The sequence below is a fragment of the Rutidosis leptorrhynchoides genome, chromosome 1 (assembly GCF_046630445.1).
Source record: "Rutidosis leptorrhynchoides isolate AG116_Rl617_1_P2 chromosome 1, CSIRO_AGI_Rlap_v1, whole genome shotgun sequence".
Taxonomy (NCBI): domain Eukaryota; kingdom Viridiplantae; phylum Streptophyta; class Magnoliopsida; order Asterales; family Asteraceae; genus Rutidosis; species Rutidosis leptorrhynchoides.
This window is the reverse complement of record NC_092333.1, coordinates 493,123,208-493,145,237: the sequence shown is the minus strand read 5'-3', so window position 1 is coordinate 493,145,237 and position 22,030 is coordinate 493,123,208. Positions and strand designations below refer to the sequence as shown.

The window sequence follows — 22,030 nt, the reverse complement described above, 5'->3', positions numbered from 1 at the left end:
TTAGATGGGAGTTCCTTTTGTTGGGTAGAATAACCCTAAAACTCATGATCATGATATCTTGGTCTTGGGTCGTGTTTTGGTAAAATGGGTCAAGATAGTACTTGTCATTTGAAATGGGTTGCTTATTATGTAAGAGTTGTATGTAGACAATTGAACATGTTCGAAATGTTGGTTTATTGTAATAATTGAAGCTTAAGGTTGTGGTAACTGAATTTGTGAATGTTGGAGTCGATTGGAGTCATCAAAGATGGGTCAAAGTGTTTTAAAAATCTAAAATTGAAGTTTCAGCAAATGGTGCGTCGCACCTGAAAGGAAAGTGTCGCACCATAATATGGGAATTTGCTACTGACTTCATGGTGTCAAAAAGTAGCTTTGAGGTGCGTCACAAATATAATCAAGTGTGCCGCACTATAAGCGTATATAAAAAAATAAAAATAAAAACTGTCGTTTTTAGTTATGAGTCGAGGTATATTTCAAATGGTTCATGGTTTGTGTTCTTCCCTACCTTGTATGCCTTATCTCAATACACGATGGTTTATTATAATGAGGGATGGGGTGCAGTGAGTCCATGCCAACGTATGTCTCTCGAGTCTCCACTCTCCCTCTCATCATGAGGTTTATTTATTTGCATTGGAGTTTGAAAATTTAAATTAAATAATTATTCGCCTTTAAACTATTTTAGGCTAATTATAAAAATATAATAACACAAGCCTTGCTGTATACCGAGTACGTAGTAGTATAAGTTAATGCGAGTAGTTTGCTTGTACAACTTAACTTTATATTGAAAGCACCATAGTAGGGTGATTGTCAAAGGACCGGTCCACCGTAGTTATTGACATATGGTGGTACTGAACTACTGATATATAAATAAAAAATAGTGTCACTAAGATTTGATAACGATTTTAGATTTTCGCATTTCAATGATGATAAGATTTGACGTATTAATTGGCATATATTGTTGTAATCAACTTTTAAGCAATAGCTCTAAAGTATAGACACGTTCAAACTATTTAAAATGGAGACGTGTGTATCAATTGACATTACCGGTTATCAACATTTGTGTGACATCTCCATTTTTAATTTATAACGGTAAAATCATTTTTAGCTCTATCAGTGACGTGAAGCTGTGGCCTAGTTTCTCCAATTTTTTAGTTAAAATGTGATTTTGTGTACGTGACATGATGTCACAGTTCCATGACACAGTAATCTCTAACACTTTGTTCCATTTTTTTTCATAGTTGGTCCTTCAATTATACACGAAATTGCAATTCGAGTCCCTCAAGTTTTTTTTGGATTTTCGAGTCTTTAAAATTGCAAAATTTTGCAATCCGAGTTCTTCCGTCAGTTTGCCGTATAAATTAGCCGTTAACCCTTGACATGTGAGGGTAAAATCATCTTTTTACTCTTTTCTTCGACTTTTTTTCTCCGTTGGTCCTTCGTTTATAGACAAAATTACAATCCGAGTCCCTCAAGTTTTTTTTTTTTTAAGGACAAGCATAATATATTATATATATGAATTAAAGGTACAAAGAGGACTCATACTTGAGAATAATATGAGTCGAAATAAACACAAAGGTTACAATGTACACGGAAACATTAAGCCTACACAACAACTAAAACAGAGTCCCAAAGTTTCATCAGCTCGCCGGGTCCAAACTTATATTCGCAAGCACGTATTTGGGTTAGCGCCTATGTCATATGGCAAAACCGAAATCGTAAATTATTCCGGAACTCACAATTGACAGGTCCACTAGCTTTCCAAGAGATACAAGTCCGCACCTTTAAAGTTTTGCCATATGATTTAATTGTTGTATAGGCTTAATGTTCCAGTGTACTTTGTAACCTTTGTGTTTATTTCGATTCATGCTATTCTCAAGTATGAGTCCTTTTAATTCATATATATAATATATTATGCTTGGCCTTTCAAAAAAAAAAAAAAAAAAAAAAAAAACAAAGTTGAGGGACTCGTATTGCAATTTTGTCTATAAATGAAGGACCAACTGAGAAAAAAAAGTCGAAGAAAAGAGTAAAAAGAAGACTTTACCTTCACATGCATGGCACATGTCAAGGGTTAACGGCTAATTTAGACGGCAAACTGACGGAGGGACTCGGATTGCAAAATTTTGCAATTTTAAGGACTTGAAAATCCAAAAAAAACTTGAGGGACTCAGATTGCAAATTCGTGTATAATTGAAGGACCAACGAAGCAAAAAAGTCCTTTGTTCTATACTTTTATTTTATAGAGAAATGAACGGAAAAGACAAGAAAAGAAATTTAATACAATTGGCGTTTTCGAGTTTTGACATTAAAGAATGGGAAGGAAGTGGATGGGAAATTTTAGTGTAATTTTTCTTACACTCCTTAATTCCAATTTGAAAGGATCTCACTTCCTTCCACTTTATTCTTCTTCATCTCATTTCATTCTTTCATAAAATAATTCGGGGAACAACACCTAAATGTCATATTTCAATATTAAATTCTTGTAAATCTCACATATATTTTTTTATTTTTTGAATAAATTAAATGGATAATTAACATATATTATATCTCCCTTCTTATTAAAAGAGAAGCTAAATGAAATAATCTTTCATTTTGACTCATTAAAACAAATTCTATCCATTAGATCAAAATAAGAAACACTAATCTATCCATCCATTCGCATAACGAATTTTAATTACTAATCAATTTTAGACATCTAAACTAAAAGACCTATAAACCCTTAAAACTTTTTAGTATTACAATATGCATTAAATTAATTTAAATGACTCCACAAAATTAGGGCATTTAGTTTATTATTTACAAATGATTTTAATAAGTTTTTAGGCCAACCGCGCGCCGCGGCGGCTGCAGCGGCTGCGACGAACCTCTTATTTTTTTATTTTTATATATAACATAATTAGTCAGCTTTAAGTTGTTTACAACTAATGTTTTGAATTAAATACTTAAACGTTAATAACCATACAAAATCAAAAAGAAAATATGTGTCAAATTAATAATTAAATTTAACATAATTTGAATCCTCTTGTTATTTAATAGTACGTGTGCAAGTAGAAAAGATATGTAAAGAAAAAGAAAAAAATTGGAAGAAAAAAAAAGAAGAAAAAAAAGGCATAAATATTGTAAAAACGTTATATTAAAAGAGAATTACAAAATATTAGAATGTGAGTTAGATGACTGAATTAAAAATAAAAGAAACATTAAGGGTGTATTATGAATTTTTTTTAAAAAGAGGGATTAATGTTTAAAAGAGTAAAAAATTAAGATTACAGAGAAACAGATAGAAGGTAAGGGGGACTCGAACCCTTGACCATTCACTCAGCAACACACGCGTTAAACCATTGCTCCACTCTTGCACGTGGTGTAAAGTTAGGATACTAAATATATAACCTTTAAAAACATCGATTTCCAAATTGAAACAGTTGTAATTTTACTGTTCATTCTTTTACTAAATGAATATGTAGATAATAATAATTTAATCCTTTAACGCATTAATTAAGCTTTTGACTCTTATTATATTCTGGAAAATTTTAAAATTGAACCAAAAAAATATAGTAATTTTACTAGAAAATAAAATAAATTTTCATTATAAACCTTACTATTTATATGATCTTTTAATTTTTTGTTAACAAAATGAAAATTCATTTTCGGATTATTAGTAAAACGTATTCAGTAAGAGAAAATTAATTTTTATTAGAAAAAACTAAATACCCGTGAATACAAACCATGCAGAATAATCTATTACCTCAAAAAATTAGTGTTTTTGTTTGGAGAGCTCAAAGAAACAGGTTACCGGTAAGATTAGAGTTAGACAAGAAAGGTATTGATCTCGACTCGGTTAGGTGCCCGATATGCGAGAGTGCTTTGGAATCGATAGACCATATTCTGCTTGAATGTATGTATGCAAAAGATGTTTGGAGCAGTTTTTTTCGTTGGTGGGGTCTCACCTTCCCTAACGGATTAAGCCTAAATTCGCTCCTCCAAGGTGCTACTCAATTCCCAGATAGCACTCTACTTTCAAGGATGTGACAAGCATCTATATGGGTATGTGCTTATAAAATTTGGCAAAACAGGAATAATAAGATCTTTCGCAACAAATGCTTGACGACGTCAATGGCTATCCAAGAAATCCAAGTAAAAAGTTATGAAATCCGAATACTTTTGATGATCACGGTTGATGTAAATATGTTTTTATATATTCGTTTAGTTTTTAGTTGTCTACTCAAGTCGTTTAGTTTTTAGTTGTCTGCTCAATGTTCTTATGAGCATGGCTCGCCTGTTTCCAACTTCATGCTCATTGTTGCTTGCAGCAGGTCATTTTGTATTGGTTTTTTATTAATGAAAGTTTTTGGCTTTTCAAAAAAAAAATAAAAAAATAAAAAATAAAAAAATAATAATAAATTTTACCTTTAGAGTTTAATAATTTAAAAAAGAAAATCTCATCATACCCATCGTATCATTACCAATCCTCATATCCTTTGTTTGAAATAAGGATAAAAGACTCGCATTTCGCTCCGGGGTGATTTTGATCGGTTAACGGTCAGTTAGATAATCGTTGTAAAAAAATGATTAACGGTCGGTTAATTAAATAAGTAAATGTAAAAAAAGAAAAAAGAAAAAAGGAAGTACAAAAAGTTGTAAATGTTATAAAATATCTAGATTGGATGTTAATTTTATTATTATTATATTTCTTGCATAGTAATATTTTATGCTATAAATAGACATGTATGGTAACCATTTAAGGTGCACCATTTCTCTTGAAATATCAATATCAATATTTCTTCTCGCCTACTGAATTATAACACGTTATCAGCACGAAGAGCTTAGTGTAATCAAAGGATATCTCAAACGATCACGAGTCACTGATCAAGGTATGAAATTATTAATAATTTTCAGACTCGAATATATCAAACTTTGGACTACTAACATTTTGAACTACTAATTTTTATTAAGTTCTTAGTGAATTTGTGTTGTTCTTATTATATGGTTGGCTCTGCCACCTAAATTATCTATGGTCGACACTGTCACCTAACTATCATTTATGTTTACTAACTTTTATTAACTTCACTAACATTTATATTTATGTTATTTAAGTTATATATGGTCGGTTATACCACCTGAATTATATTTTCTGTAATCTAACTCTTATTAACTTCACTAACATTTATATTTATGTTAATAAGACCTCATGATTGTACGCAACACGTCATTTGACAACACGGTACTTTATGTACGCAACACGTCATTTGACAACACGGTACCATGGGTCGAGATTAATTCCGATCAATACGAATACGATGGGATTTTTATATGTTATCTAACATTTATGATTACTTATGCAATTAATCATTATTTATTTTACAGCTTGTTTCATGTAAGATATAATGGTCTGTGACAATTTATGAATAGTGATTCGAGAAAAAAAAATAAAATTAAATCACTAGTTCAACCTACTTTTCTTAAACTGTAACTTTGTGGTATTAATTTTAGGAGTCTATTCTCTTGCTAGTTTTGTATTACTTCCAAGTGTTAAAAAACTGACCTACCCTCAAACTAACAACTGTTCAACATCTTATGAGAAATGAGTGGGGAATTGAAACCTGTGGGCTAACAGTCACATAAGAGTTTCTTATCGAACGGCTTGGTATGTGTTAACCGATCCGTACCACTCAAACAACCCAAAATGAAAAGTAAAGTAAATAATGGTTTTCAAAGCAGCACAATGCCATAAGAAGATTATGTTGCTAATGATGCTGTCATAAATACAAAAAGTAGTTTGTATTTTTATTAAAAGTAAATCTTAAAAGTTAAAATAAATAAAAAAGAATGGTAAAATGGAGTAGCTTTTTGTCAAAAATGAAGCATTGAAAATGAAGTGGTCTCCTTCTATAATTAAAAAAAAATATAATTTCATCAAATGAATTTTTTTTTTGTGGCCGACAATTCCAAACACGAGTCAGTGTTTAGTTTATCAAGAATATCTCTTGCTTTGGTGAAAGGTCACGATCACGATATTGGATGTTGTGAAAGAATTAAAAATTGGTCATGTGACCTTTTAAAAACTAGAAAGTTTTTTTTTAAACGAAATTTTTTTTTATATATTTATAATTTACGGGTAACGTAAAAAAAAGGAAAGTTTTTTTTAAAACAAAGAAAGTGTTTAAATGAGTTTTACAGAAAGGGGGAAGTAAAGTATATTCCTTTCAGAAACCTGGTACATTTTCATCTTGTAAGTAACCAATTGTAGTGGTGGGTCAAAATGGACAAGTTCTCTATCATTAATCAGTCCGTCAAAAATGGTAACTAAGGTTATATTATTTGATATGATATATCTTTTTGGATTAAATGTTTTATGCAATATGCAATAGAAATACACTTTGGGGGACTTTGACAGTCGGCCATAGGTTAATCATCATGGTTACTAAAATAACTGTGTGTGCGACATTCGATCTGTTCGACCCGTCTTCTACTATCTAAGCTTGGGTAGTTGAAGGTGTTTATATATAAATAGTTTAAATATTTGAAAGTCGTGTGTTATAAACGTGACCGTTGAAAAAAGGAGGTTGAATAATAAAACTTAAAAAACAAATTATTTTTTTAAGAGTGTGCATCAAAATGGCCCGTTTAATAATGGGGAGTAAAAATATAGTCAAATTGTTTCAACGAACAAGGGTTCAATTGGATGTCTCTTAAAAAAAATCCGCGGGTACGGGTGATGGATCCAATGGATCCGCATCCACGACCCGCGGGTGCTATCCCTAATTGTGACAAGTACAAATCAACTAAAAGTCTAAAAAATAAATGCTCTTATAGGGACCAAATGTTCACAATAATTGCCTAAGCTAGATATGAAACAAATAGTTCATAAAAAAAAAAAAAAAAGGTCGTTGTGCGTTTTCGGGATGATAGCCGAAATACACTTACAAAAGTAGGTCAGCCGTCAATTCTTTATGGCCATATCAACGTAGATCAATAAAATCATTTATGGTTTTGATAAAAGATTAATTAAAAATTAATTGTTTTTTGGTCTTGGATTCTCGGTAACAAAAGCAAAGGTTGTTTTTGGTTGCCACAACAAACAAGACAGAGGTTGTTGACTTTTGTTGTTAAACATGGCACAAGTGAACAATAACAATAGATTATTGTTTTTTGAAAAGAATAATGATGCGTTAATTTTATTGTATAAAATAAAATTAAAGAAAATGGTTTTCATTGATGACTATGAACAAACGCAAACAAAGTGTTTGTGGTATTTGGTGATTAAAAAAAAAGTGCATCTAAAGCTTCTACTGAAAATAATATGCATCTAAAGCTTCTACTGAAAATTAATGTGCAAGGTACAACGTATAACTATATGGTCAAATTCATTTGAGCCTTCGGAGTCACAAGTATATGATGTATATATATATTACTCAATTAACAAAATAGTAAATCTAAATTAATTCATATGAATAGTAAAACGAAATTAATTAATTTACTATTCACATAAAAAAGCGCATATGATAAAAAGCGCATCGCATATGATAAGCGCATATGATAAAAAGCGAATATGATGAAAAGCACAACGCATATGATGAAAATCGCATATGATTAAAAGCGCATATGGTGAAAAACACAGCGCATATGATTAAAAGCGTATATGGTGAAAAGGATATATGATAAAAAAAAAAACACATATGGTGATTTATAAAAAAAAAAAAAAAACACATATGGTGATTAATGGAAAGCACATATGGTGATTAATGAAAAGTATATTGTGAAAAAGAATCACAAATGTTTTTTGAAAGAATTCAAGGTAAGATATATGAACCAATTCATCCATCATGTGAACCATTTTGATATTTCATGGTTCTAATAGACGCATCTAGCGGATGGTCTCATATTTGTATGTTATCAAGCCGTAATATGGCATTTGCAAAGTTTCTTGCACAAATTATTAAATTGAGAACACATTATTCTGATTACACCATTAAAAGGATGAGACTTGATAATGCTGGTGAGTTAACATCTCAAGCATTTAATGATCATTATATATCTACAGGGATTGTTGTTGAACATCCAGTTGCTCATGTGCATACACAAAATTGGTTTAGCTGAATCAATAGATAAACGCTTACAGCTAATAACTAGACAATTGATAATGAGTACAAATCTCTCAATATTTATATGTGGACATGTAAATTTACATGCTGCGACATTAATTCGCATTATACCATGTGGAAGTCGTAAATATTTTCACTTAATACTTGATTTTGGCCAAGAGCCAAATATTTTCTACCTTAAAACATTGGTTGTGCAGTGTATGTTCCAATTGTATCACCACAACACAATAAAATGGTTCTTCAAAGAAAGATGATAATATATTTTGAATATAAAACATCTTCAATCATAAGATATATTGAACCCATGATGGGTGATGTTTTTACAGCACGTTTTGCTGATTGTCATTTTAATAAAACATTGTTCCCTAGATTAGGGGGAGAAATAAAAATAAAAAATAAAATGATGCTTCATGATGTGAACATCAATTAAGGTATATTGAACTCGCACAAAAGAATGTGAAACGAAAGTTCAAAAATAATGCATATGCAAGAACTTGCAAATTAATTACTTTATGCATTTACAGATATAAAAAAGTGACTAAATCATATATACCAGCGATAAATGCTCCAGCTCGAACTGAAATTCCAAAAGCTGGCAATAATGTCACTGTTGAGTCTTTGCCACGCATCAAACGTGGAAGATCAATTGGTTCCGAAGATAAAAATCCTCGAAAAAGAAAATCAGCTGATAATGAGGTAAGAGAAAGTGTTCAAGAAGAACCACAAATCAATATTCCTTCTGCAGAGGATATTGATAAATGTAAATACTAAAATTGCGATAAATTATGCAATATTATGGAACCGAAATGAAACTAAAATCTCTATGAGATATTTTCATATAATGTTACAATGACATCATGAATAAAGATGATGATCTGGAACTAAAATCTGTCATTGAATATACAAAATGGACATGATTGAGCTCAATGGAAAGGAGCAATAAGAGCTGAATTAGAATCGCTCGATAAAAGAAAAGTTTTCGGATCAATCGTTATCACTTTTAAAGATGTGAAACGTATGGGATACAAATGAATTTTTATCCGAAAAGAAATGTGCAAATGAAGTTACAAGGCAAAACTAGACTTGTAACTCAATATTTCCCACAAAGACCAGAAATGAATTAGGAGGAAAAATTATCCTCCTGTAATGGATACAATTACTTATTAGATACTTAATCAACCTGGTAGTTATTTAAATGCATCTCATGAATGTTGTTACTACTTATCTGTATGGATCACTTAATAGTGATATATATATATGAATATACCTAAAGTGTTAAGGTATCATAAGCATCTAATGTAAAACCCAAGGGAATATATTCCATTAAATCACAAAGATTTCTAAGTGGGTTTATACAAACGGGACGTATGTGGTATAACCGATTAAATGACTACTTGATAAAAAAAAGGGTATAAATATAAACTTATTTTGCACGTATGTTTTATAAAAACAATGTTCGGATATGAGATCGTAGTTGTTTATGTCAATGTTCTTAACATCATATGAACAAATAAAGAGATCTATGAAATCATTCAACTTCTAAAGAATTATTTTGAAATGAAAGATCTTGAAAAAACCAAGTATTACCTTGGATTGCAAATTGAGCATATGCCTAATGGTTTACTTGTACATCAAACAACTTATACCGAAAAGATTTTAAAACATTTTTTTTAAAGACAAACTCATTGTTGTTAGATCACTCAATATTGACACTGATCTATTTCATCCCTGCGAAGATCATGAAAATTTTAACAGATCGGAAGTTCTATATTTTAGTGCAATTGAGGTTCTTATGTATCTTATAGATTATACAAGATCTGATATTTCTTTTGCAGTTAATTTGTTGACAAGGTTCAGCTCAGCCCCTACCAAAAGACATTGGAATGGGATCAAACAAATAGTTTGATACCTTCGGGGAACTACTGATTTATAATTATTTTATTCTAACAACTCGAAACAAGATTTGTTTGGTTATACAGATGCAGATTATTTATCCGATCTACATAAAGCTAAATCTCAAACTGGATATGTATTCCTAAATGGAGGCACCGCAATATCATGACGTTCTCAAAACAAACACTTGTTGCAACATCAAATCATGCCGAAGTGATTGCATTACATGAAGCTACTCGGGAAAGATTTTAGTTAAGATCAATGATACAAATCATTATTGATTCTTGTGGACTAGAACGCTATAAAAACGTAACAACTATCTATGAAGATAATACAGCTTACATAATACAAATGAAAGAAGAGTATCAAAAATGACAGAACAAAACATAAATGCTGACGAGGCGCTAAAGCTATAAACGGTCTTAACGGTCATAAGTTTGATGGAAAAGAATGGTATATTGGTAAGGCTCAGAAAAAGACTGAAAGGGAATAGGAACTGAAACAACGGTTTGAACAAACCATGAAGGAGACTGTAGACAAATCACGAGGGCCAAACTTGTACATAAAAGATTTAGATGATACAGTTTCAGATGAAAACCTCAGATTTTTCTCATATACTCAAGATATCGTAAAAGACAACCAGATTAAAATGAGATACGTTCAATCAACAACTCTGCTGATCTTTATACCAAAGCACTGCTAACTGCTATTTTCAGAACACACGTTCATAATATTGGCATGAGGCATGTTCAGAAGATGTAATAACTCAGGCGTTGCCTACTTGAGGGGGAGTCAACTTTATGCTGCACTCTTTTTTCCTTAGCTAAAGTTTTATCCCAATGAGTTTTCTTTAGCAAGGTTTTTAACGAGGCAGTACTAGTTATTCTCTAATAAAATTGTCATCCAAGGGGGAGTGTTATAAAATATCTAGATTGGATGTTAATTTTATTATTATTATATTTCTTGCATAGTAATATTTTTATTTATAATTATAATGGTGTTGTTAAAACATGGAGACCACTAGTTAGAACATGTAAAAAATAAAAAATAAAAATAAAATAAACAGATTGCACTAAAATAGAACTTATGGAGACCAAATTCACATTTTGGGTCTTAATTGCCACTAGTTAAAACATGTAAAAAAAAAAAAAAAGAAACAGGCTGAAACTATAATAGAACTGATGGAGATCAATTTCACACTTTGGGTCTTAATTACCACTAGTTAAAACATGTACAAAAAAAAAAAAAAAAAAAGGAACAGGCCCTAAAACAGTTTGGTAATTAGATAATTTTGACTGTTTTTAAAATTGTTTTAGGGTTTTGGGTATAAATTACTGTTGGGATTTAACAAGTTTCATAATACTTAAAACCTTTTAAGAATCATTCAAAGCGGAAGCATGTAAAATTACCAATTGAAACTTGTATATCTTTAACCATATAAAAGTTAAATCCCAAGAAAAGGATCAAGTTGAGAAATAAGCTTACAAACTACAAGCAAGAATAAGATGTTATACCTATTCCAAGCTAGTTGAAAGTGATGAAGATGATGATGTTGAATGGAGCTTCAAATGGATGAAACCTCAAGAGATTATACCCCAAACTTGTAACCAACACCTTGTACTTTGGTTAGGTTTTGTTGACACTTGAATTTGGCTTCCAAAAACCAAATTATGAAACCCTTTTTGTGCACAAAAGGCCACGGCCAGAACAGCTCTTGGAGAGAGCTTTGTGCAGTTTTTTTTGCTTATGTTTTGATGTGTAAATGCATGTGTGTTTGGTCTCCAAGAGAGCCTTGGTTAATATGCACCTAGAATGGAAGTAACATGGTAAAAGACAAGTCAAAAGAGCATGCTTACTCCATACTCCCATGCCACTTCCAATTCTTTTAAATAAAATGGTTTGTTTTATAAAATTAGATTTTATAAAACACATTTTATAAAACTTCCATTTATTATATACATTTTATTATATAAAACCAATTTATATATAAAATGTAACATAAATAAATTAATTATTTAACCTATAAATAATTAAATCCATAATATATAAATTATTCCATAATTTATATAATACACATCAAGTAATATTTAAGAAAACCATTTTTCTTAAAGTTCAAGTGTCGCGTATTTGATTAATGAACCAATCGTTAAAATCAAATACAAATAAGGTGTCGGTAAGTTTGTTATTGGGTATGACCCGACTTGGATCATAACACGTCAGCCACATTAATTTAGTATGTCTCTCGGGCATACGAAATACCTTCAATCTCCCACTTGCACGAGAAACATAAGAAATTAATGCAAGTGATGGATACAGCCTAACACACCGTCCATCACCCCTAATATGTTATGACTTTGTGCCATTCAATAACATCATCCCTTTCGAGTTCCCATCTCGAATATGATTAGGTGAATCTTTCATTATTTCCTTTCGTCCTAGATGTCATGTTAAATCCAAGAGATACAGAGTGATCACTCTCTTATAGATTTAACTTTTCAGGCCTTAGACATCTTACTCTCAACAAATAAGAGGGACAAATTCCATCTTGACTACATACGTCCTAGATATACACTTTGTAATATACCTGAGTTCTTCCTTATGTACTACCATGTTTCAGAATAGCGAAGAAAAGAATCAAGGCACAGTACTAGGTGAATATCCGAACCCAATATGTATCTCAGGTCAGAGGATACAATGATATTCGCCTTTACTCAAGATTACATGTGATCAACCACAAGGCTCTATACAGTAATTCTTGAGAGCGGGTCTTCCAATATTTGTTTCCCACAAATATCTATGAACCTTGGTTGCAACCTTGCCCCACATTCAACCTATGAATGTATACCAATCCGAGTTCATAATAGTCTAAACCTCACACTTGTTCCCACAAATGTGATCAACTACGGAATTTACAATAATAGTTTATTCATGGATGAAATATGCTAAATTGGAACATGACTCATAATTAAATTAATACCATAATTATATTAATGAGTTTGAACTAATTCGTTCCGTTACAATACATAAAGTAGATCAATTCCAATCACTAGAATATCGAAGCCCTAACGCACAAACATGTCCCTCATGTTTTGGCCCATGTAAAAGCTTCGTGAGTGGATCCGCAACATTATGATCTGTGTGAACTTTGTGAATACATATCTTTCCCTTTTCAACCTCATCCCTGATGTAGTTGAATCTCCGCTCAATGTGACGAGTCTTTTGATGAGCACGAGGTTCCTTGATTTGAGCAATCGCACCCTCGTTGTCACAAAAGATCTCAAGAGGGTCCTGAATGGAAGGGACCACTCCTAAGTCGTCGATGAATTTCTTCATCCATGCAGCTTCCTGAGCTGCCAGTGAGGCGGCAATGTACTCCGACTCTGTAGTGGATAACGCAACAACCTCCTGTTTCGAACTCTTCCAAGAGACCGCACCACCATTTAACATGAAGACATAACCGGATTGTGATCGAGAGTCATCTCGATCAGTTTGAAAACTCGCGTCCACGTAACCTTTTATGGCGAGTTCCTCCTCACCAGACCCATATATTAGAAACATATCCTTAGTTCTCCTAAGGTATTTCAATATACTTTTAACAGCAATCCAATGACTGTTTCCTGGGTTATTCTGGTATCTACTTGTCAAGCTTAGAGCGCATGACACATCCGGTCTAGTACATATCATCGCATACATGATAGACCCAATAGCAGATGCGTATGGGACTTTCTTCATTCTCTCTTGTTCATCTTTCGTGGTAGGACACTGAGATGAATTAAGAACGGTTCCTCTTTGAATAGGTACCAAACCTTTCTTGGAGTTTTCCATCTTGAACTTTTTCAAGATTTTATCAATGTATGTACTTTGACTTAAACCTATCAATCTCTTGGATCTATTCCTATAGATCCCTATCCCCAATATGTATTGTGCATCTCCAAGATCCTTAATGGAGAAGCAACTCTTTAGCCAAGTTTTGACTCCTTGCATTGTGGTAATATCATTCCCAAATAATAATATATCATCCACATATAGTACAAGGAACATGATAGTGCTCCCACTAGCTTTCTTATATACACAAGCTTCATCACCATTTTTAATGAAGCCAAATTTCTTGGCTTCCTCATTAAAACGATGATTCCACATTCTAGATGCTTGTTTCAATCCGTAGATTGACTTCTTTAACTTGCATACACTTTTAGGATATTTTGGATCAACAAAACCTTCAGGCTGGACCATATAGACATCTTCCATAAGATATCCATTTAGGAAAGCGGTTTTGACATCCATTTGCCATATTTCATAGTCGTAGTGAGCAGCAATGGCAAATAATATCCTAATAGACTTTAGCATTGCCACAGGCGAGAAAGTTTCATCATAATCAACCCCTTGAGTTTGAGTGAAACCTTTTGCAACAAGTCTAGCTTTATATGTATCCAAGTTTCCATGTATGTCGGTTTTCTTCTTGAAAAGCCATTTGCAATCAACTAGCTTGGAGCTAGGAGGTTGCACAACAAGTTCCCAAACTTGGTTTTCATACATGGATTGCATCTCGGCGTTCATGGCTTCCTGCCATTTATCTTTATCGATTCTTGATAAAGCATCTTTGTAGTTTGTCGGTTCATCCAAATCAACCGTATAGCAACCATCTATGAGAAACCCATATCTCTCAGGAGGATTGCTAATCCTACCAGATCTACGAATGCCTTGTGTATTTTGATCATTCATTTGATCACTATCAACATTTTCATGTTGAGTGCTAGTGTCAACCAATTGTGTATCATCTACTTGATCTTGAACCTCTTCAAGATCTATCTTCCTTTCACTATTTCCTTCCATTAGGAACTTAGTTTCAAGGAATTCCGCCTTTCGAGCAACAAATACATTCTGCTCGTATGGATCATAGAAATAGTATCCCATATCATCCTTGGGATATCCTATGAAGATACACTTCGTGGATCGAGCATTCAACTTATTAGGGACGTAACGCTTAGGATAAGCTTCACATCCCCATACCTTTAAGTATGATAGAGAAGGAGGTTTTCCAAACCACATCTCATGAGGAGTTCGTTCCACTTTCTTGGTTGGGGCCATATTTAAAATACGAGCCGCGGAGCTTAGACAATAACCCCAAAATGACAGAGGTAACGAGCTTCTTGCCATCATAGATCGAACCATATCCATTAGGGTTCGGTTCCTCCTTTCGGAAACTCCATTAAGTTGGGGTGTTCCGGGTGGAGTAAGTTGTGAGATAATCCCACAACTCCTAAGATGATCTTGGAAGGCATCGCTTAGGTATTCACCTCATCTATCGGTACGTAGTACCTTAATTGTCTTATTGAGTTGATTTTGTACTTCGTTTTGATATTCTTTGAATGCTTCAAACGTTTCGTCCTTGTGTCTTAATAAGTAGACATATCCGAAACGACTAAAGTCATCAATGAAAGTAACAAAGTATCTTTCACCTTTCCTAGTCATGGGTTTAAAGGGTCCACATACATCCGAATGTATTAATCCCAATAAATCTTTAGCCCTTTCATAGGTCCCTTTAAAAGGTGCTTTAGTCATCTTGCCTTGTAAACAAGATTCACATACTTCAAACGAATCCATTTCATTTGATTTCAAAAGTCCATTCTTTTGAAGTGTATGTATTCGGTTCTTGTTTATGTGACCAAGGCGACAATGCCATAAGTAGGAATCACTCAAATCCCTTTTGAGTTTCTTGGTGCTTGTATGGTACATTGAGCTACTAGAAGATGTGTCATCATGAACCAATTCATAAATTCCATTTGAAGGCGAAGCCTTGAAATAGAATACATTATCTTTAGAAACATGAATATCATCATCAATAAAATTAACAACGTAACCACATTGTTTTAAGCGAGAAATAGAAATAATGTTTCTACACAAATCCGGAGCATACAAAACATTTTCTAAAATAAGTTCCAATCCGCTTGGAAGCTTCAAAATAAAATCTCCTTGAGCTTTAACATGCACCTTTGCACCATTGCCCATATAGAGACTTGATGTTCCCGCCTTATGATCACTTCTTTTGAACCCCTGCAAAGAATTGCAAATATGAGTTCCACATCCAGTGTCTAATACCCATGTATTAGAAGAAGTAATACTTAGCTCTATATATACCATATATATATTACCTGAGGTTTGCCCTGCATCCCTCTTGTCCTTCAACTCCTTAAGGTAGACCGGACAGTTTCGTTTCCAATGACCCATCTCACCGCAACCGAAACATGGGTCTTCCTTGGGGTTTGCCTTCTCGGCTACCTTTTGCTTCTTAGCCTTGTTTATGGTTGGGGTAACCATCTTCCCTTTCCCTTTGCCTTGATAGGCGGGTCCTTTTCTCTTAGCCACCTTTGGCTTAGAGGTCTTACTTTTGGACCCACCTTGATCGATTGCTAACACGGGTAAAGCCCTTTTACCCATGCTAGTTTCCGCCGTTCTAAGCATACCGTGAAGCTCACCTATGCTCTTATCCATCCCATTCATATTGTAATTAATTACAAATTGATCAAACCTTTTTGATAGGGAATTAAGGATAAGATCGGTGGCTAACTCATTTGATATGTTTAGGTTAAGACGGTTAGCACGATCAATAAGGCTCTTCATTTTGAGGACATAAGAGGAGACGGATTGGGTGTCATCCATACGACATGCATGTAGCGCTCGAACCGTTTCGAAGCGCTCGACACGTGCTTGTTGAAGGAACATCTCCTTCAATTGCGTAATCATGTCATATGCACTATGATGTTCGAAATCCTTTTGGAGTTCGGGTATCATAGTCCCAAGCATTAGACAAGCGACTTGCACCGAATCGGCGCAATACTTGTCATAATAAGCCATGCCCTCTATATCTTCCTCATCCGGTTGGTCGGGAATAGGGTCCTCCAACACATACGCTTTGTCCTCAAGTTTGAGGACAATCCTAAGATTACGGAACCAATCCATAAAGTTCGTATGGTTGAGTTTGTCTTTCTCGAGGAGAGACCTTAATGATAGGTTGTTTAGGTTAAGTGGTGCATTTTGCATGTTGTTGTTATTTGCGGCCATCTACAAAATTTAACAAAGTCCTTTTAAGTATCGATTTTAAATTTAATAAACAATACCCTTTTATTTTTAATTGTTTTATTAAATCTTAGAATCCAACGGTAAATCAAATTTCGGTTAGGTGACCTTTATCCCGTTATTTGATTTAGCTAGGTAGTCATTTATGTGACAATTGCAATCCTTTTGCAACTTCTAAGTTATGGGATCATGCAATCCTTTTGCATGGCATATTTATCCCATCAACGCCTATTTGTTCCTCATGCTTCGGTGACCCTAAGTTCATGATTCCTAAATCAAGTCGTCCTACTTGTGTAAACATGTAGACTTAACATACAAGTGGTTAGGTGACCTTTATCCCACATGTATGCGAAGTGTACCTTATTCATATTAGTTCACTCATGACGGTTAGGTGACCTTTATCCCATCAAGAGATTCCTAATATGTCTAAGTGTTTCCACAAAAGGATGGCGTTTAACTTGTTTACCTTGTTTTAGTTAAGGGATTTTAAGTTTTTCATAAATTCTAGTTTAAGAAAACATTTGCCATACACCAACATGCATTTGGTGTATAGTTCATTATGAAAAGCCAATTTCATGTCTATAAACCATTTTATATATATGATCCTAATCATGATCTTAATAACCGTTTATTAATGTCCTTTTAGCCATTTTTAATTCAACCAATTAAATTGTCGTTTTGCATGTCGTTAATTAATGTATAATTTAACCAATTAAATTTCCATTTTGCTTGTTGTTAACTTGTGTGATTAACTTGTAGCATACAAACATACAATCCACAATCATACAATAAACAACCATGCATGCAAAGCAAATATGTTCACAATCAAGCCATTTTGGTAGACATTTGTTTAGCCGAAAACAAATGCCACCGGATAAGGGGTAATTACACAAAGTAGGAGATTTCAAATCTCCCACTTAACCTTGCATCCAAATGCTTCTTCATGTGTTCTTCAAGTCTTCATCATTCTTCATCATTTTACAAAATATATCCTAATACATTTTGTCTAAAAAATGAAATTACAACCTAATCTATTTTACATACCAAATATAAAATAAATTACATAACCAAATGAATTATTACATGCCAAATGAATAAATATTATTACAAACCAATTGAATAAATATCAATCAACCATGCATGCAACCAAACACAAGGTCAAGGCTTAGATTGTGAACATCATCAACATAAGTGATAGGCAATACAGAATCACAAGTGATTGGAAACACAGAATCACAAGTGATCTGCAACACAGAATCACAAGTGATTGGCAATACAGAATCACAAGTGATCGGCAGTACAGAATCACAAGTGATTGGCAGTACAGAATCACAAGTGATTGGCAGTACAGAATCACAAGTGATCGGCAGTACAGAATCACAAGTGATTGGCAGTACAGAATCACAAGTGATTGGCAGTACAGAATGCAGAATCACAAGTGATTTTGGCCAAAATGACAACCACCCAAAACCGAAAATTTTACATTCTACTTCATGCATGTTCATAGAATGCAAAATTATAGTGGGTTTAATAACCATCTCGAAGCATATTTCAACAACTTCGGCTCTAGATACCATTGTTGGGATTTAACAAGTTTCATAATACTTAAAACCTTTTAAGAATCATTCAAAGCGGAAGCATGTAAAATTACCAATTGAAACTTGTATATCTTTAACCATATAAAAGTTAAATCCCAAGAAAAGGATCAAGTTGAGAAATAAGCTTACAAACTACAAGCAAGAATAAGATGTTATACCTATTCCAAGCTAGTTGAAAGTGATGAAGATGATGATGTTGAATGGAGCTTCAAATGGATGAAACCTCAAGAGATTATACCCCAAACTTGTAACCAACACCTTGTACTTTGGTTAGGTTTTGTTGACACTTGAATTTGGCTTCCAAAAACCAAATTATGAAACCCTTTTTGTGCACAAAAGGCCACGGCCAGAACAGCTCTTGGAGAGAGCTTTGTGCAGTTTTTTTTGCTTATGTTTTGATGTGTAAATGCATGTGTGTTTGGTCTCCAAGAGAGCCTTGGTTAATATGCACCTAGAATGGAAGTAACATGGTAAAAGACAAGTCAAAAGAGCATGCTTACTCCATACTCCCATGCCACTTCCAATTCTTTTAAATAAAATGGTTTGTTTTATAAAATTAGATTTTATAAAACACATTTTATAAAACTTCCATTTATTATATACATTTTATTATATAAAACCAATTTATATATAAAATGTAACATAAATAAATTAATTATTTAACCTATAAATAATTAAATCCATAATATATAAATTATTCCATAATTTATATAATACACATCAAGTAATATTTAAGAAAACCATTTTTCTTAAAGTTCAAGTGTCGCGTATTTGATTAATGAACCAATCGTTAAAATCAAATACAAATAAGGTGTCGGTAAGTTTGTTATTGGGTATGACCCGACTTGGATCATAACACGTCAGCCACATTAATTTAGTATGTCTCTCGGGCATACGAAATACCTTCAATTACAATCTTTGTTGACTGTCTTTGACTTTGGGTTTATATTACCTATTTTGGGTATATATTACCTATTTCGGCCCTAAAACAATCTTTGTTGACTGATTTTGTATATTGTAGCATTTTGGCACTAAAACAGTTTGTTAATAGACGAGAAACAAATTGACTTTGGGTTTATATTAATAGTCTGACTTTTGCTTAGGTGCCTTTTATTTCTAAAAGTAATAGACTTAAGAACAAACTAACTGAATACACATAAAATGGAACTATATGCAGAATCAAGGTGTATTATATCATTTATATTTATATGGAGAGAAAAAAAGAACATCTTTCCATCCATCTTTCTGCTTGTTCTATACTTAAGACACCTTTGTTATTTAAATAATATATTGTTCAATTGACATTTCATCCATAATTTGTAAACATAAGTACATAACCAAGTCAGCATTTTTACACTCAAAGAATGAGGTAAAGTTACAATATTTGTTGACTGACATTGACTTTGGGTTTAAATTACCAACTATGGACAATGGGTTTAAATTACCAAGTATCATTGACAATGGGTTTAATATACCAAGTATCAACTGAAATTACATGGCTGGAGTGACATAATTACCCTCACATGTGACAAGCATGTGAGGGGTTAGACGTTTAATTCAACGGATGGTTAGGGTCAGGTACCATCTGAGATACTAGAGGAAACCACAGGTACCAACCAAGATAAAAAAAACTTTAGGTGCTGTTGTGAAAAACTATACAAACCACAGGTACTACCGGCGTAATTTTTTCGGGTAAAATATTAAGCTGTTGAATGACGGTATTGTCCTTGTGAACAGTATTAGTCTCATCATAATTAGTGTTGTTTATAATTATAATATAATAATAATTAAATTAATGCAATGTCAGTTTGAATTTGAAATTGAAATTTTCTGGACTTTGAAAATTAAATATTAGTCAACAAAAAATAAGCAAAGGAATGAGCGATAATTTATGGGAAGTCTATCAAATCAACTTTATTACTTAAAATCAAAGTTCAAATTAAACTCTCTGCCATTTAAATATGGTCTTCGAATTGTGACTTCCATTTGTGGTATCATGAATTCGATTCATCACTTTTAACTGACGTTTTGGGTTGTAGGTGGTTTAAGGCTTTACTTATCGATACATCAGGTTTACATTAGGTATCATACAATCATGATGCACTTTATTCCATTCCGAAACGATTTCAACCTTTAATTATCGATTACTCAGATGTAAGTATGCAATGTTTCCTGTTTCTCGCAAGTGTTTTTTATTTATTTATTTATATTTAATGCCTCTTGATCGAATCTATGTTTTTTGGTTAATCTACAGATGATGGCACATCAATTATGTTTCTCATCTAGCCATCTAGGTATCAAGTTATTTGTTTTTTTACAAATATGTTTATAATCATTGTAGTTTTAGAAGATTATTTGACCTTTTTTGGTGAAAGTATTATTTTATGGCATTTTATCAAGAGAGCGTTACGCAAAATACCTTCCTGTTACTAAAGGGGTTTAATGGATTCGTTTTTTATTTGTTTTTGGTGTTGTTTGTATATTTTTGCTGGAATTGTCAGTTATTTCTGGTTTCCCTACCGCTCATGGTAAACTAATGTTTGGTTCTTACATTGTCTTTCATTCTTTTTGTTGGCTTTGTGCAGTTTAGTTTCCTATAATGTTCTTATAGATTGTGGGTTGGTTTGTAGGAAATTAGTCTATTCGCTTTTGGTGTTGTTGTTTTTAGGTACTTGCGGGAGTTGTCATCTATTTCCAGATTTTTCTTTGTTGTCGCTAATTTAAAGGTTAATTGTTGCATTATCTTGTGTTCATTATGTTAGGCTTTGTTTCTGATAATCTTCTTACTTATACTTATTGTGGATTTTCAATGGTTTATGCATTTGTAGAGGGTATATGTGACATTATTTTTTATACATATTTGATTCTAAATTAGTAGCTGCATACCATTGTTTGCAGGTTGTTGCTAGATGTCTAATCCATTTCCAATCTTTTTTCTGCTTTACGGTAATTTAAGGATTTAATACTGCATTGTGTTTGGTTTCTTTTGTAATTTTTTTATTCAATCATGATAATGTTTATGTGTATGAAGTTTGTAGCTTTTTTCATCTCTTGAACTTATTGTATCAAATAGATCTGCTTTTTTTATCTCTTGACCTAATTGTATTGTGGATTTTATGATTGATGTATATATTGTTTATGGTCAATGTCATTTGTTGCAGGTGGTCTTTTTTCAAACGGGTGGGTCATGTCACAAGGACAAAATATGCCATTTTGAAACCAATTAAAATTGTAGTGGTCCGTGAAATAGTCGGTGTAAAAGCAAGTGAAACGGGTATCACTTTTTGCATTTCCAGCGGTTTAATGCTCGGAGCAATGCCAACAACTTATATACTATTCTAGCACCAGCTATCGACCCAATAC

General features: G+C 32.8%; 1 long non-coding RNA gene across 1 annotated transcript; it reads left to right on the top strand.

Moving 5' to 3' along the window:
- The first annotated feature begins 20,669 nt into the window (after positions 1-20,669).
- LOC139875492 (uncharacterized) lies at positions 20,670-21,600 on the top strand. The gene is made up of 3 exons (XR_011767923.1): positions 20,670-20,821; positions 20,922-20,961; positions 21,566-21,600. It is a non-coding gene; the product is annotated as an uncharacterized lncRNA (long non-coding RNA).
- Positions 21,601-22,030: the final 430 nt, after the last annotated feature.